The sequence below is a fragment of the Ambystoma mexicanum genome, chromosome 12, assembly GCF_040938575.1.
Source record: "Ambystoma mexicanum isolate Mex_15411 chromosome 12, UKY_AmexF1_1, whole genome shotgun sequence".
Taxonomy (NCBI): Eukaryota; Metazoa; Chordata; class Amphibia; order Caudata; family Ambystomatidae; genus Ambystoma; species Ambystoma mexicanum.
In genome coordinates this window covers 702,179,708-702,197,492 of record NC_090936.1, presented here as the reverse complement: position 1 = coordinate 702,197,492, position 17,785 = coordinate 702,179,708, and positions in this window count along the sequence as shown.

The window sequence follows — 17,785 nt, the reverse complement described above, 5'->3', positions numbered from 1 at the left end:
AAGCAGAACCTCTGACAGGAAATTACCTGTGGGGAAGGTCGGAAACAGCACTCACTTCAATTCCGCCAGAACACAGACTATTCAGCAGAGCAGCAATGTTCTTCTCCTCAATAATACATCCGGGACTACAGGCTTACGCAAACGCAAAATGGCTCCAGATAACTAGGTGGGAACTAATGATGACAATTAACTCTACAGTGAATGGATTCAACGCAATAAAAGAGGAACTGCGAGCTGTGAGGATGGTAGCGCTTCAGAACAGATATGTACTGGACCTCCTCACAGCAATGGAAGGAGGAGTTTGCGCTAAGATAGGACAATCATGCTGCACATTCATCCCTGCCAACGATGCTGACAATTGTACACTGACAGAAGCAGTTTTACAATTGGTCCAGATGCACTCAAAAATGATGGATGAAAGTAAAGGTGTGAAAAAGGATGAGAGCTGGTTTTCAATATTATGGTCATGGATGCCATCTTGGCTGTCAGATGGACTGAAGATTATAGTTGGATGTACTATTTTGGCTGGAGCTACACTGATCATAATAAGATTTTGGAAGGCCCGGAAGGCACGCACCACAGACGAGATAATCGAAATGGTTGGTATGCACCTCTTGATGCCAACAGATGACGGCAAACACACAGGCACAATCATAAAAGAGAGAGAGAAGTTGCGCAACCAGATCATCACCAACCACCTGGACCCACCATCTGTGAAGCTCGAAAACCCAAGAAACCCAAAGAGCTACATAGGGAAATGGGTATACTGCACTCCTGGAGGAACCTGTGAATATATGTATTGGTCATTTGAAGACCATGTTAACCACTATGGACATTTGGGAGGAATAACTAAAATATGGAGAGTAAGAGGAGATAAAGAAAAGGATATGTTTGTGGTCGACAAGTCGACCAGAGGGGGGACTGAAGTGGGAGAATGGAAGAACAGGCTCCCGCCCTTCCCCTCTCGCGCTTGGCCTAGAGGATCACGGCCCAGACACCCGCCACGAGAGGAGTTTGCCCATCTACCAGAGGACCAAATACCCTTGTACAGGAACATACGGATGTGCCCACCAGCCTGCCCTGCACATGCCGACACCTGCGGCATGGATGGACTCGACTGAACCATCCAGCACTAAATCAACACGTCGTTAGAGATGCCATGACGACCTAGCCAACGGTCAGCACACCTGTGCAAACATGCACACCAGACACTCCCACACCAATCCACACGAAGAATATACTCAGTGCTATGACGTAGGCGACAGACATACCCACGGACGTGCATCTTTATTATTTTCCACATAGGCTCTCAAAATGCAGAAACGCAAGACGCATAATGAACTTATCTAAAAAGGCTTGCTCACGCTTCTTCTAAGAACCATGTACCATAATGAAGAATATAACGGAGACACGATACTGAGGATAGAGCAATATGATACCGTAACCTAAAGCGCTCTGCATCAAACGGTTCCACCTATGCACCAGGCCCAAGTAGGCCGCAAGCAAAAGCTCCCATGAACATTGAATGAGCAAGAGCTCGGTTGCTGACCCTGCAGAATGAGCCCGGCGAAAGCACACCGCCAAGGGCACGATGTTGCAATCTCGCACGCCGCAAGCCAACGCCAAGGTCGCACCTGCAAGATAAACCAAGCACACAGTGGGAAAAACAATATTAATTGTGCTAAATTTTGCCTCAAACACGGTCCCACCTCACGTGACAAAGCCAAACCTGACAGGATGCCAAGCCCAGGAGGAAGGAGACACCTGAATCCCACGTTTCAAGACACAGGCAGATACAATTAAAAGACTCATTGGACATCTGCAGCAGTGGGAGTAGTCAACCTCCCAACATATGAATAAATCCTCACATTGTTTACACCTACCCACAGTAAAACATTGTTGCAAATGACAGGTGCACCGCAAGCTGGGAACAGCGATAGTCCCAGACTGGGAGGCTCGCGAGCGGACCAATCAGAACATGGGGCTCTTATCACTGACGCCAGTAACATTGACCAATCCTCAGAGGTCTTCATGTAACAATTTTCATGTATCAAATTGAAGGGACAGCCCAAGTATATCACCTGACTAACCCTCAACAACTAACATTGTTCTCTATATGTATGCTATACTAACCCTACCACTCGAGTAACCAATCCAGAGTGGAAATAGGTTTTTTGCTAAACTTTGTAAGGTGACGCAAGTAGCGCGTCATACTAAGGTAAAAAGGGCCTGCGAGCCCCACGAGTGTGTGTGTCAGGACGGACGCGTACGATCCTTGACCCATCCCTGCCGTTTTGTCTAATAAACAGCAGAGTCACCTTGCTTCTTGCGTGTGTCTCATACTCTATCTCTTTTGGGATATACGGGAGGAGTTGGGGCCTCCCTGCCCGGAGGTCTACGGACGGGCCGGCCGACCCCGGCAGAATTTCCCCCCGACACTCTGCTTCTGTAGTGTGGGCTGCTCTGGTTGCTGGCACTGCCCCTGACAGAATACGAGAGGCAGTGAGAATGCTGTGGTTGGACTGTGATTTCCCTCGAACCCTTCCTTTCAGAATGAGGTGAACATGCGTTTACCCATATAGTCTCACCTGTTTTCTTATGAGGATGAGCTCTCTGTCCTGTTTCTCAACTGTAGGAGTGACTTTGATGGACCTAGTTGCTTCACTGGCCCGCGTGTGTGGCAGCCCAGACCGGCTGTGGCTGAACCACTTTGAAGGTAAGTGTTCTTAACAATGATTATTGTCCGTATTCTTTTGCAATGTCTTTTTTCTGTGATTATTGTCCGTAACCCTTGTAATGTCTTTCCTTCCCCAATAGGTGTGAAGAAGGCCACACAGAGTCGCAGTGTTTGGAGCGACTCCAAATGGGTGCCAGAGGGATTTGCTAGGATCCCAAATAGAAGGTAAATTGGGGTTTTAAGGTCGAGCGCAAGGGTTATGTGTTGCGTGACGAAACGTAAGATATTTTTGCAGTCTCTAACCCTGTGTGTCCTTTTCTCTTGCAGGGATGGCCTGGCTGCGTCAGACGGGAGGCGGTTATCTGAAGACCTGCCAGCGGTTACTGGATGGATGGATCTGTGAGGATGCTGGGCGAGAAGAAGAACTCCCACATAGTTAGACGCCCAGAACAGGTGAGGATGCGCCTTGACTCCAATGAAAAGGGGAATCAGGTAAGATGCGATGCGCTGCTGGCGATGGAATTGCAGGAGTCAGGTAAGATGTGCTTCCGGCGATGGTGTTGCTGGAGTCAGGTAAGCTGCGCTTCGAGCAATGGTGTTGCTGGAAGCAGGTAAGGTGCACGCTGAAGATGAGGTGCCGGATTCAGGTAAACTGCTCTTCAAGCCATGGTGTGGCCGGAGTCAGGTAAGGTGCGCACTGAAGATGTTGTACTGGAATCAGATGAGATGCGCACTGAAGATGATGAACTAGAATCAGGTAAGAGCGCTTCAGGCGGCGGTAAGCGTTACGCTGCAAGAAGCAGACTAACGCGAAGAGCTTGCATGCGGGTGGGGCAGGCTTAAATAGCCTGGTCCCAGCCACGCTCCTTTGGCTCTGCCTGTGGCCCCCCTTGCCACTCCCAGAGACTGATGCAAGTGCACCCCAATGTTTCCCTATGGCCACGCCCAGCCTGGATACATTTGGGGAACCTGCTGGGGAGGAAGTAAAATGTGCCCCAGACACAACACAAAGTGTGCAGAGCACACTTTCTCATGAGCCTGGCACCAAAGTGTGCGATCTTGAGGACCATAACCCTCCCAGTCGATCAAGTAGTATAGTTTTCATCGCACTATCTTGGAATCCAGAATGCCTTTGACTTCATACTCTGGTTCTCCTTCTATGATATCAGGCTCAGGTGGTGTTTTAATTTGAGTATCTGGTTTCATTGGTTTCAGGAGAGATACATGGAACACAGGATGGATCCTCATATTGGCTGGTAAATCCAACTTCATGGCAGCGGGGGTTAATGATGGCTTTGATGGGATAAGGTCCTAGGTACCTGGGACGGAAGGCTTGAGGTCCCTTCAATGGAATATTCTTGGATGCCAACCATACTTTATCTCCAACTTGGTAGTGTGGGGCCTCCCTCCTACGTCTGTCTGCAAACTTTTTCTGTTGTTCCTTGGCTCTGATCAGGTTCTCGGTTGCTTCTTTAAGGGTTTGAGTAATGGTCTTAGGTAATGAGGTAATTTCTGGCATTTCCAGTTCGTCAAGTGGATCAAAGGAGGTCGTTTGAGGATGCTGACCGTGCATTGTGTAGAATGGGGTTTGTCCGGTGCTAGTGTGGCTAGAGTTATTGTAGAAAAATTTGGTTAACCAGAGAATGCTTTTCCAGGATCCTTCAGTTTGCTGCAACATACACCTCAAATATTGCTCCAGAGTCTGATTGGTCCTTTCAGTTTGACCATTTGTTTGGGGATGGTGACTCGTGGATAATCGAACATCAATTTGGACTATCTTACAACACCTCCTCCAGGTGAATTGAGTTCCACAATCTGAAATCAATACAGATGGGAAACCACGTAACTTGAAAATTTGCGCCAAAAATACAGTGGCCAGAGCAGAGGCAGTGGGAAGCCCCTTTAACAGAATAAAATGCACCATCTTTGAGAATAAGTCTACTATGACCAGGATTGTGTTAAACCTGTCACAGGATGGCAGATCGGTAATAAAGTCCCTAGAAAGCATATGCCATGGTGCTGGTGGTACAGTTAATGGACGCAGCAACCCTCCGCGTCTTAACTTCTGGGATTTGTGTTGCACACAAACACCGCAAGTTGCAATAAATTGGGCAACGTCTTTTCTCCAGGTTGGCCACCAATAGTTCTTTTGAATTTCGGCCTGAGTCTTTGCAATCCCAGGATGTCCTTGCACTAATGACTTGTGGTAGTTAGCTATTATTTTGTTTTGCATTTCCTTGTCTTGAATATATAGGGCCTCATCACGAGTTTTGCGGTAAGCCTTAAATGCGGTGGTAGCGCTATTAGCGCCACATTTAAGGTTCCGCCAGATCATGGCCTTGGCGGATTTCCCCCCAGCTCTAAGCTGGGGGGATAAACGTGGCAAATTTGCTGATTTTCGGTGCTATTACCACCGCAGGAAATCCGCCGGCGGTAATAACGCAAATTTTCCACATTGGGCCCAATGGGGGGTGAGGCAGAGGAGTTGCTAGGTCTGGAAAAGATCTGGGGCTAAGCTGGTGTCGGAACTGTTGGGACTGGGGGCTAGCTAGCCTTTTGGGTGTAGCTACTGAGATTCTATCCGGGGCTACAACCAAAAGATCAGGGGCTATAGCCCCCTAGCCCCCCCCTAGCAACGCCCCTGGAATGAGGAATTCCCGAATGGGCCCAATGGGGAATTGGCACTAACCGTTCCCCCAAACCCGTGATCCGGCGCTAATAGCGCCAGGGGGTTTGGCAATAGGGCTAATAGCGCTGGCGGTAATAGCGCAGCATTACCGCCCAACTCGTGATGAGGCCCATAGTCTTCCTTGAAAATAGGGTAAGTTATCTGTGATGGAGTACTGGTCTCCCTTAACCAAATACTCCTGTTGGGCTGTTTGCTCCATCCAAGATTGGAGATCGGTCTTCAGGTCTTCCCAGCAGGCGGTTGCAGCGATCTGATTTTGAATCGGTTCTTCGTGAATTATGGCCACTGGCTCAGATTGTGTGAAAGCTTCTTTGTCCTCACCCATGTGTGGCAGAGCGTCTGCTTTTCCATTACGCACTCCTTGTCTGAAAGTAATGACGAAGTTGTATTCAGCAAAGAAGAGAGCCCAGCGATATTGCCCAGTATACCCACATAGCCCACAACCAGGCCCAGCAGTTTATATATGGGGCACTAGTAGTAGGTAATATTAGGTAGGTAATCTGCGTGAAAATGGTTCGGCTATCTTACCTCCAGCTGCAAATGAAACACAAGTCCCAAAGAGTGAGGGTGTGTGAGGCGGGGGGGGGCTGCAAATACACTGCAATCCCAGGTTTTAGGTGTTTTAGGCAACCTTATAGGCACGTTTACACCCACCTTGTAGATGGAAGATATGGCCCCCACCTCCAACGCCGATGCCGACACCAACCTCAAATGGCAATTCTGATTTCTGATTCCAATTCCAATATCGGGGACAGCGTGTGTTGAGATGTTTTGGGTGTCGAGGCTGCCAGGCCGTGGAGAAAGTTGCAGGTCTCGTTCACACTCGGCCCGAAGCCTCCCGGCTCCCGGCTCTCGGCTCGTACACCCACTCTCTCTTTCTCACACACACTCACAGTGTTTCACAGTGGAAAGGACCCTCAAACAAAGAGTAACATGTCAAGCCACACCTCTAAGGAAACGTTTAGGCAAACAAACTATAACAGAAAGAATTAATAACACACTCAAAAAATACTCAGAAATTTAGTTGAACAGGATGGTAAGAACTGCGATGAAATAATAATATGTGCCCTGTTTGCAATCCGGAAAACCCCTCATATATGGATATGTTAATGTTAAGAGAAACATGGGAAGAGTGAGAGGAGTCCCCAATTCCATTCTCCCAAACTGCAAATAGGTTGAAAGAACACATGAGAGCTGTTAGATCTTTAGTCCAGACTCATATGGAACAACAAAAGCCCTCATACGATAAAAAGGTTTCTTTAAGGTCCTTCTCGATATGTCAAAAGGTGCTGGTACTATTGCCTACTTCTGAAAATATGCTAGTATCCAGATAGCGTGGATCATTCGAGGTACTCGAACAAACGGGGCCCTGTAATTATAAGATCTTACAACCTGACTGCCGTCTTAAAACCCAAATCTACCACGTAAACGTATTAAAGGAATTGTCATGGTCGCAGGCAAGGGCCACTATCTTTATCATCTAAAGGGTCCAAATTGAGCCAGTCCTGGACACTTTGTGTCTGGGGCACGTGTTACTTGCCCCCAGCAGGTGGCCCCAGTTCATCCAGGCCGGGCGTGGCCATAGGAAAACATTGGGGTGCACGTGCAGCAGTCCCTGGGAGTGGCAAGGTGGGGCCACAGGTGGAGCCAAAGGGGCGTGGCTTGGACCAGGCTATTTAAGCCTGCCCCACCTGCATGCAAGCGCTTCTCGTTAGTCTGCTTTTTGCAGCGTAATGCTTACCGCCACCTGAAGCGCTCTTACCTGATTCAAGTTCATCAACTTCAGCGCGCATCTCACCTGATTCCAGTACAACATCTTCAGCGCGCACCTTACCTGACTCCAGCCAAACCTTTGTTTGAAGCACAGCTTACCTGAATCCGGCACCTCATCTTCAGCGGACACCTTACCTGCTTCCAGCAACACCATCACTCGAAGCGCAGCTTACCTGACTCCAGCAACATCATCGCCGGAAGTGCATCTTACCTGACTCCTGCAATTCCATCGCAAGCAGCGCATCGCATCTAACCTGATTCCCATTGTCATTGGAGTTGAGGCGCATCCTCACCTGTTCCGGGCATCTAACTACATGGGAGCTCTTCTTCTCGCCCTGCAGCCTCACGAATCCATCCATCCAGTAACCGCTGGCAGGTCTTCGGATAGCCGCTTCCCGTCTGACGCCGCCAGGCCATCCCTGCAAGACAGGCCCCTATCTCCATGTCGGAGAGAGAAAAAAGGAGACAACAACAACTCTGTTTATACTGCGGAAAAGCAGGACATTTACTCCGGGAATGCCCGATAAACCCCCCCCAAGAAAATAGTAGGAGCAACCGACAATGGCAACAAGGAGAAAGAACAAAACCCGGAAAACTCCAACACCTGACAAGCGTTGGGTGCCACTTGTCGAGCGAAATGAAGAAAGCTGTACAGACCTCACACCTGGTCATCCAGGTACTCTTGGTCCCCCACCAACAACCATCAAAGTACATGCCTTGGAAGCATATATTATTATTATTTTATTTATTTATTTTTTTGTAAGGCGCCAAAAGCCCGCAGGCATCGGTGTGCCACATAAAGACATTGGTCCTTATTCTGAGTACGGCGGTAGGGGGTTAACGGCACCGGTTAGGATGCCGGTGCCGTTAACCCCCTACCGCCGCATTCTGAGGTCCCTTAGCGGGTCCCACCAGGGCCGGATGGTTTTACCATCCGCCCTTAGCGGGACCTGTTAAGGGTCCATGGAGCGAATAACGGGCCTGCTATTTGCGGGCCCGTTATTAGCTCCTTCCCCATTCCCATTGATCCCTATGGGGGCTCAAATGGGAATGGGAAATGGTATTCGAAATGGGGACTTACCGATCCGCATAGGTCGGAACGTCCGGGTAAGTCCCCATTCCGACTCTTCGGACCCAATAGCACCATGGCTACCACCAAACTCGGAATGACCCCATTGACTTACACACAAAATGTTGACTAAGAACAGAACACAAGACACTTGGAATGCCAAGACACAAAAAAGGACAAGTACTACTCAGGGATGTCTGGCTCATTTGAATAGGAAGGTTTTTAATTGCTTTCGGAATCAGAGGAGGTTGGATTCTGCTCTCAAGTTCAATGGCAGATTATTCCATTGCTGAGCTGATCGGTTGGGGAACGCTTTGCCTAACCCATTTGTTTTCTTATGAAGGTTTGTTGTAATAAGTCCTTGCCTCTCAGATCTGTGTGTGCGGGTTGAGTGTAACCCATGATCTTGGACTTCAGGTACGCTGGAGCTTTACCGTATAGGCACTTATGTGTAATTGTCATAGATTTAAAAATTACACTGTCTTTGACCCTAAGCCAGTGTAGTTCCTTTCATGTTTCACTGATATGCTCAGTTTTTGCTTTCCGCTTAATTATCTGAACAGCATGGTTCTGAATATGCTGGAATTCTGTCAGGCATTGTTTACTGACCCCCAATCGTAGGGCATTGCCATACTCCAGTCTAGACAAGAAGGTCGCACTGGCAATGGTAGCACAGTTTGGTTCACTCAGAACAGGTCTGATGGCTTTTAGCAGTCTTAAGTACTATGAGCAATTTTTGCTGACGGCTTGAGCATCTGAGCACAGGGAGGCTTCTAGAGTCATGGCCAGGGTTTTTACGCTAGTCAATACTTGTATGTGGGACTCTTATCATGAAGGCATCATAGCTGGATGATAGTTTAGCCCTGGCTTGTTTGGACCCAAAAACCATCAACTTGTTTTTTTTCCCGTTCAAACACATCCAGTTATGATCCATCCATTGTTCGATGATGTTATAGAGTTCATTTACTGTTTTGTTGTCTTTTACATGGTCTCCGTTCAGTTCCACTACCAGCTGAGTGTTGTCAGCAGAGTTTGTGAAAAAGGCGTTGATGTTATCTAAAACCTCACACAGGAGGCGTAGATGTAAGTTGAAGAGAAGTGGCGAGAGACTGGCTCCCTGGGGGACGCCACAGAAAATATTAGACTTTCTTGACAATTTGTCACCCAGTGAACTCTGGCAATTTGGTCTGCTAAGAATGAAGATAGCCAGCCTATAGCTTCACTAGAGCAGTTGGCTATTGTCTCCAGTGCTTCCTGGTGGTCTAGTAAACCAAACTCAGCACTAAGGTCTAGCAGAATCAGCAGACCAGTGTTGCCCCTGTCGATGATACTTAGCATTTCTGTCTGTAGGTCCAGCATCGCAGTTTCGGTGCTATGTGCAGCACGGAAGCCCAATTGTTGGTGATATAATATTTCATTGGTCTCGACATAAGCTTGCAATTGAGCAGTTGCGACTTTGTCCATAACTTTAAGAATTAAATTACAGTTAGTTATGGGTCTTAAATTCCCTGGTTTGCGTTGGTCTAGGTTGGGCTTTTTGACCAGTGGGGTGATGGTCACCTTTTTTATATTCTTGGGAACCATTTGATCCCGGAAACAAGTATTTACCATTCTAGTAAGTACAGGTGCAAATATGTCGTCATTTTTTAGTATGTTTTTCGGAGGAAGTGTATTTTCTGCGCATGATGAAGTCTTCATCGATGCCAGGGTGTTAAGCATGTCTGCCGCTGTAATTTCTTGAAAGTGAAATTTATCAAGATGGTCTGTTTTCTTTTTCATGAGTGGTTGTTGATCCATGGCTTTGTTAAGTTGGGTGCTTGCTATTACTTCTCTTGCTTTAGTGATCTTGTTACAAAATGCGGCTTGAGTTCTTTCACATTCTGCTTGGGATGGAACAAATGCCGGAGTCAACGATTCAGGCTTGTCAATGTGTTTTAGTATCTCGAATAGTTTAGCTGGAGCATTTGAGGCTGTCTGAATTTGTGTATTAAAGACATTCTTTTTAACTTCTACAAGGTTCCTTTTGTAGGACCTCTCGAGTTCCGTCCAGCTGTCCTTGTGCTAGTGGTTGTTTTTTTTAACCATCTGGTTCAAGCTGTCTTTTTTCCTTTTTTTGAGCCACTAAGTCTGAGGTATACCATTTCTGATGATTGGTATTAGGTTTAACTACTTTAGGGCGGAGGGAGCTATTTGATCAATGAGAGATGCAGTATGTCATTCATATTTAGATATGATTTTCTCACAAATATTGTCCTCGCTAAGGTCTGCTAGGATATTTTTGACACAAGACACAAGGTGTGCCCTTTCAATTTTCTTGAAATTTCTACATGTCCTTTTCTTGGGTTCATTGGGAGTTTTCTCAAGAGGAAAGGGCAAGGCAGTGTAAAGGATATTTTGTTGTGGTGAGACCAGATACATGAAGTGGTCGTGTAGTTATTGGTGGCTACATTGTTCGTGATGATCCAGTCTAGCTGGTGACCATTGTCCATTGTGGCTTCAGAGATTTTAACTTGGAAATCAAGATCAATTAGAGCCTTCTCTAGGTCTATCACTTTTTTATCCTTGGGGTCACCCCGCCAGCGATTGAGATTACCTAGGACCAGCGCGGCTGAGTTGGGGCTTTTAAGTAGATTGAGCTGTCTAGTGAGCTGTTCATTGAAATCAAACATAAGAGATGGTGGCCTGTATATGAGGACGAAGTTCACACAGTTAGTGTCGGTAGGGCAATGTTTCAGGTGAAGTGTTTCGCAACCTTGGCAAGTAACGGTAGACGGAAACATAAGTAGTGAATCTCTCATTATCATTGCTACCCCACCCCCTTTTCCAGTATCTCTATTGGTGTAATGTATGGTGTAACATGTGGGGACCGCGATGGTGCAGGTGGGACCAATCGAGTCTTGTAACCATGTTCCGGTGAGACACATGATGTCAAGGTTCTCCTCTAATATGAAATCATGTACGTTTTGTGCATGTTGGTTAAGGGAGCACGTGTTTAGCAAACATACTTTTAGATTTATGTTGGATATTGTTTCACTTCGGGTTGTAATATTCTTTCTTGGTTTACGTTTATATGCCTGTTTCTGAAAAGGTTCATTTTTCAGGAGCGTGCAGTGCAGGGTATTGTGAGGATGTATCGTACCGCATTCCATGACTTGCATAGCATGTTGTTGGATTGCCTCCATGCGTTGCATGCCATGTATTTCAACCCAAATGTCACCCATGGCTTTGATTCCCATTCTTACCAAGTGCTGAGCTAGAGCTGGAGAAAAAAGAACAGGGGTCTAGGCCAACGCCGAGGGACGGCGAGGACCGCTCGCAGGACCGGCTTGTCACTAGAAGCGCCTGACGTATCTAGAAGAAGGGTGCTGGTGCTTCTGGGACTTGTAGTCCTCTAATACCCAAAGTGGCCTAATTAGGCTGAGGTACGTTATTTTCTGCACTAGGTGAGGAGTAGGTCGAGGCAATCCCTTGACACTGATCACTTGCGCAGTTAGTCAATCAAACAAGATCAGCAAAACACAGAGTTCAACAGAAGTATCACGTGAAGCACGCGCTGTTTTTAATAAACTCACAGCACGTGACTTCCCACTATATATTGATAGTGGAGCGGTGGGGAATTACATCGATCAAGATCTGGCTGCACAAATAGGCCTTCCCCTCCAGCAAAAGCTACAATAAGAAAATGTCAAAACAGTGGATGGTTCTCAGCTGTCATCCGGCCCAGTGACGCAACACATCGACAAAGTCTTGCTGATGTGTCAGGATGGTCATCGGGAAGACATTTCTTTCGATCTTATTGGGGCTCCCCAGTTCCAGATGATCTTAGGAATGCCGCGGCTAGAAGCCCATAATCCCAGGATTGACTGGCAAACACGAGTGCTGACCTTTCCTCAAGAGTGCACCAAAAGTTGCTACCACAAAGGCGTGAAGAGCCTGAAACTCAAGATGAAACCTATCCTGGGACTCTCTGGTTCCCTAACCCCTGAATATCTGGATTATCTGGATGTGTTCCAAAAGGAGCAAGCAAACACCCTGCCTCCACATTGACCTTATGACTGCCAGATCGATCTGGTCCCTGGAGCACAAATTCCCTGCAGTTGAATTTATGCTTTAACGGAGCAAGAAAATCAGCATCTGAAGACTTACCTAGATCAGTACCTAGCTAGCGGAGTCATCTGCCTGTCTAAGTTTCCTGCCTCCTTGGCTCTCTTTTTCGTATCCTAGAAGGACGGCGACCTCAGAACTTGTATAGATTATAGAGCACTGAACCAAATCACAGTTAAGAACAGATATCTTCTGCCACTCATCCCAGAGCTGCTTGATCAGGTGAAGAATGCTCAAATGTACACAAAACTGGATCTAGGAGGAGCCTATCACCTTGTGAGAGTTAAAAGGGGAGACGAGTGGAAGACTGCATTCCAAAACAAATATGGGCTTTTCGAGTATCAGGCCATGTCCTTTGGGTTATGTAATGCACCGGTGGCTATGTAATGCACCGGTGGCGTTCCAATTCTTCATGAACGATGTGTTTCACAAATTGCTGGACGTCTGTGTCCTCATGTACATCAATGAGATTCTTATCTACTCAACGTCCAAGGAAGACCATTTTGGACGTGTAAGGGAAGTTCTGGAAAAGCTTTGTCAGCATCAGCTGTTTGCTAAATTGAAAAAAACGCTTCTTCCATGTCACAGAAGTTGCATTTTTGGGCTTCATGCTTACCCCATGAGGAGTTCACATGGATACACGTGAAGTGGATGCCATCCTTCAGTGGCCCCCAACAACTACCAAAGGAGTGCAAAGTGTGCTCCGATTTGCCAACTTTTATAGACGTTTATCCCAAGGTTTTCACAGATAGTCCATCCAATCACCTCTTTACTGAGAAAGAATAAAAAGTTCTTCTGGTTCCCTGAAGCAGAAAACGCCTTCCAGGAATTAAAACAGGCCTTCATATCAGCACTTGTTCTTCGGCATCCCTGACCTGCCTTATGTGGTTGAAACAGTCGCCTCCAGCGTGGCCATGGGAGCAGTATTATCACAAAAGACCCGAACACGGGGCAGTTACATCCCATAGCATTTTGGTCCTGTACATTTTCTGCGCCGGAAATGAATTAAGCAATCACTGACAAGGAACTACTATCAATCAAAGGAGCATTCAAAACCTGGAGACACTACCTTCTAGGGGCAAGACACACGGTCACAGTTATCACAGATAAACATAATCTGCAATACTTGAAAACTGCTAAGGCCCAATCTTCGCATCAGCTTCCCCTGATATTGGAATTGGAATCGGAAATCAGAATTGCCATTTGAGGTTGGTGTCAGCATCGGCGTTGGAGGTGGGGGCCATATCTTCCATCCACAAGGTGGGTGTAAACGTGCCTTTAAGGTTGCCTAAAACACCTAAAACCTGGGATTGCAGTGTGTTTGCAGCCCCCCCCCCCCCGCCTCACATGCCCTCACTCTTTGGGACTTGTGTTTCATTTGCAGCTGGAGGTAAGATAGCCGAACCATTTTCACGCAGATTACCTACCTAATATTACCTACTACTAGTGCCCCATATATAAACTGCTGGGCCTGGTTGTGGGCTATGTGGGTATACTTATTTGTTGAATGCTGACTGCTTTGGATGCCTTGGTGTACCTAGAGCACATGAGCTCCTGGTTATAAGCGCTGCCATTGTTATGGCAGCGCATAGCACGCTATAAATCCGTTTCTGTTCCTACCCAGGACACACCGTATGCACGTGTGACGTGAGCAGGAGACTGCGGGAAGAGTTCCCTTTGATCCTGCTCACCACAAGGTACACAGTACTTAAGGTCACATAGGGGGATTCAGGTCAACAGCTAGACAAACTGAATAGACCTTGAGGAAAGTCTATAACATCAAATAAATAGCACAAATAAACATTGCAGTCCTAATTGTTGCAGCAGCTGTATGCCCCAAATTGACTGATACCTGGACTGTGACCTGAGGTACATCCAGTATTTGCCTATAGTAACAAAGAAGCGAATAGTGAATCAGCCATATGCCTCTGCGCAAGAAGGCTCAGCAAACAAGTTACAATCTGCGCCAGCGAAGTAAGAAGAGCAACATACATATTGACGACTGCACAATGACTAAGGGCAAGCAGAAAAAGCAAGGAACTTTAGTTAAAGGAGCAATTACAGACTTTTTTCCGACGAATGCTCACCCTGTAAACAACTCCACTACTATGGATGAAGCATAGGCAATAGTAATCAATAATACAAATCCTCAGGAGCATTCGAGCTATGGTGATATAGACAATAATTCTCGGCTGGAACTCTGTTTGTCTATGCAAAGATCAATGACACCAACAATTACAAAAACTTGGCAAATACAGTCCAGTGGTTCTTTCGCCGAAAACCCTCAATCTCAGAGAAATGAATCCGTGAGTCTGTCAGCTTTGCCGAATCTGAATATAGAGACTGATCCTGACTCGGAAGGAAGAGATGCTGAAGTGAGAAATGCTACTTCTGCTAGTCCTTCAGATATGGCTGAACTGCAGTCATCTATGGCCTCTTTACAATTTGCCCTTAATATTCTGCTCAAAATGTGTGGCCGCATACTGGAAACAACAATGAGTCTGATACCACAAAACTCAATTAAAATGTCAATTCCTGGGAAATAATTTTCTAAGCCTGTTGCACCAGAGATCGACATACCTACAGCCAAGGACACGTCTGAAGTTGACCCTAAAGTAATGACCACACCAGAAGTATTCTTTTCCTGCAAGCAGCGGAGATTAGCTAAAAAAGCAGCAATGAGGAAGAAACCATGTATAGTGGCATCACCTTTACCGGACAGCGCGCCTTTGGGCAAGTGTACCAAAAAGGCAAAGAAAACAGCTGCAGGAGCAAAAAAATGCAACGATAAGCAGGCAGGCTACTTAACTAGCGGGCTTCTATCAGATAACAAGGTTGAGAGTGATGGAGATATACATCTTCCTGAGGAGCCAGATGAGAACTTTTCAACACCTAATAAAATACCTAATGATCCTGCTGACGATGAATTGATTAGTACTAAACCAAAGGAAAAAGTTAAAGATAACTCGGCTACTAAGTCTGACAACCGGGTGTGTCTTTATCAGTAAAGCAAACGAAGCTGGTTAACAAGGACCGAGTTAATGATGAGACTTCATTCAGTACCTCAGTTGCGGGTACTAAGATCAGAAGACTTTGAATTCATTGAACCCCTACAAGTGATTAATACAAATGTATCGGCAATCCACTGCAAATTTGTTTCATCTGCTCAAATGATACAAAACTTCAAGGAGAGTCTGCGAGTAGTCAACATTGAAGTCGACGCAGATATTGACTTGGAAGATCTGAAATGGCCCGCCAAGATCACTATGGAAACGCAAGTAACAGTCTGCTCCCCTCCCATGCCTAAGGGTGAACAGATTGAGATTACCGACATTCAGATAGTCGTAACCTGGTTTACAGCTTCTTTACCAAAGGTTGTGAACTCGCAGTGAGAATCTGCAATTGTATCCTGGAACTGTAGAGGTTTCAGGCATTTGTTTTCCACCTTCGGCTCTCTCTAATCTCTTACTAATCACTTCTGTATATGTCTACAGGAAACCTGGCTGACCTCAGCCTTAACCCTCAATGGCTATACAATCTATCAGGCCTTGGTGTTGGGTGTCATGACCCACGTTTGGACTATTATGAAGCAACATTTGGTGCTGTGGGCTTAGGAAATCCAAGATGGTGGAAAAGCCCACATTGCGCCAGAATCCTGGAAAACCGCGCAGTTTTGGCGCACAACAAAAGGTTCGCCTGACCGCCACCCACCAGTGCGAGCGTGATGGGCCAGGAGTGCCATGTGTGAAATATGTGCCAAAGGAAAGACAGCAGTGCCGGTTAGCTCAGAAAGTGCTTTGAAAGCACCTTTGTTTCTCTGAAATGCAAGCTAAAAATGCCTATTTTAAACATTGCAATATATTCAAAAATCTCACTGAACACCAGCAGACATTTGGCAGAAGGTAGACTTGTGTGCATACAAAATCTGGAAAGAGAAAGAGCCTAAAATAATGTTCATAATGGAACTGGCTGAGCTGTGGATGTCAGCAGCCTAATTTAAATTGGACTGAAAGACGCTAAAATGTATAAATGTTTAAAATAAATGAGTGACCTACTGTGGAGTGTCACATAGTTTGCAACTGTTAAATGTCATAGTTTTGAACTTAGAATCAGTGTTGTAGCTGCATGTGTAAAAATTGCAAGTTTGGTTTGAATGTAGAAAACTGGGAACCAAAGTGACATTTAGCTGAAGCCCGGCTGAAAGAGATTGAATTTGCCTGACAACTACCCCGAACAGGAGTTGAACCTTGATCAGCAGCTGTGTTCCCAGGCCTGGCTGCATTCTGCTGCCCCTGCCAAAAGGAGATGACACCTCTCTGATTGAATTAGGGGAGCGGCACCAGGGGACTGCAGGAAACTAAACAAAGCACTGTCCTTAGCCCAGACAAATGTTAAATTAGGGGGGTCTTAAATGGCTTCCTCTTGGAAGGAAACGGGGAGGGGCACTGCATCTGTGAACAAGCTGATCTTGGGGGAAGTGGACAAACCAGAAATTCCACCATGTGCTTTGGAAAACCACACCCCTCAGGGCCAGAGCACAATCTTAAAAAGATGGATAAATCATAGTGCGGACTTGAAAAAATTATATAAATAACATCATCATTCTTGTGATTTTTCTGTGCACATTTTAAGAGGTGTTAGAACTCTGTACAATGTTCTCAGGCAAAACCCCATGAATTATGGAGAGTGCAGACACGGGGTTCACGCTAGAAAAATGAAAAGTTACTGGATTATGTGTAGAAAGGCGGTGCACATGTGTGCCATTTTTGGTAAACGTCCGATATTGGTAAACCAACTAAAAACGAAAATAAGTTGTCATTTTTGAATGCAAGCTCTTACAAACATCAGAGTTGGAACAGCATGTACCATAAGTAATCTGTAATGTTACATGTAATGTCAGCCACTTGTGTATCTTGGAAATATGTAATTGGATCAGAAATAGATTTGTGTGCAATTTGACAAGGGGAGGATCCTCTGACCATAAACCTACCTCGTCACTCTGACTCACAACTCAGTTCCCCCAATCAAGGGAGAGAGGATAACTGGGCCAATGATAAATTGAGAGGGGCAGGCTCAGTTATGCTACGCACACACCCACTTTCAAAAGACATAAAAAGAGCCACTGGAAACCAGACAGGGACATTCACTTTCCACTTTCTTGCGGGACGCTTTGCCGGGAGACTCCAGACTTCAAATCCATCAATCTCCAGAGACCAGAGATCCAGAGAGACCAGAACTGTGCAGTGCTGAGAGCTGACCCAGATCGCTGTGCGCAGAACCAGTACCAAGTGGTGAGAGAACCGCAGCCAATCCTGACCCGATCCGTGAGTCGCATTCCTGTCCATAATATAGTGTGAGTACTCGGCCAGAACTGTACAAAACCAATCTCTTAGTTTGAAATAATCTAATTCAAACTATTTTAACCTATCTAGAACTACACCATAGCATTATGTGTCATTCTGTGACTTTAAAG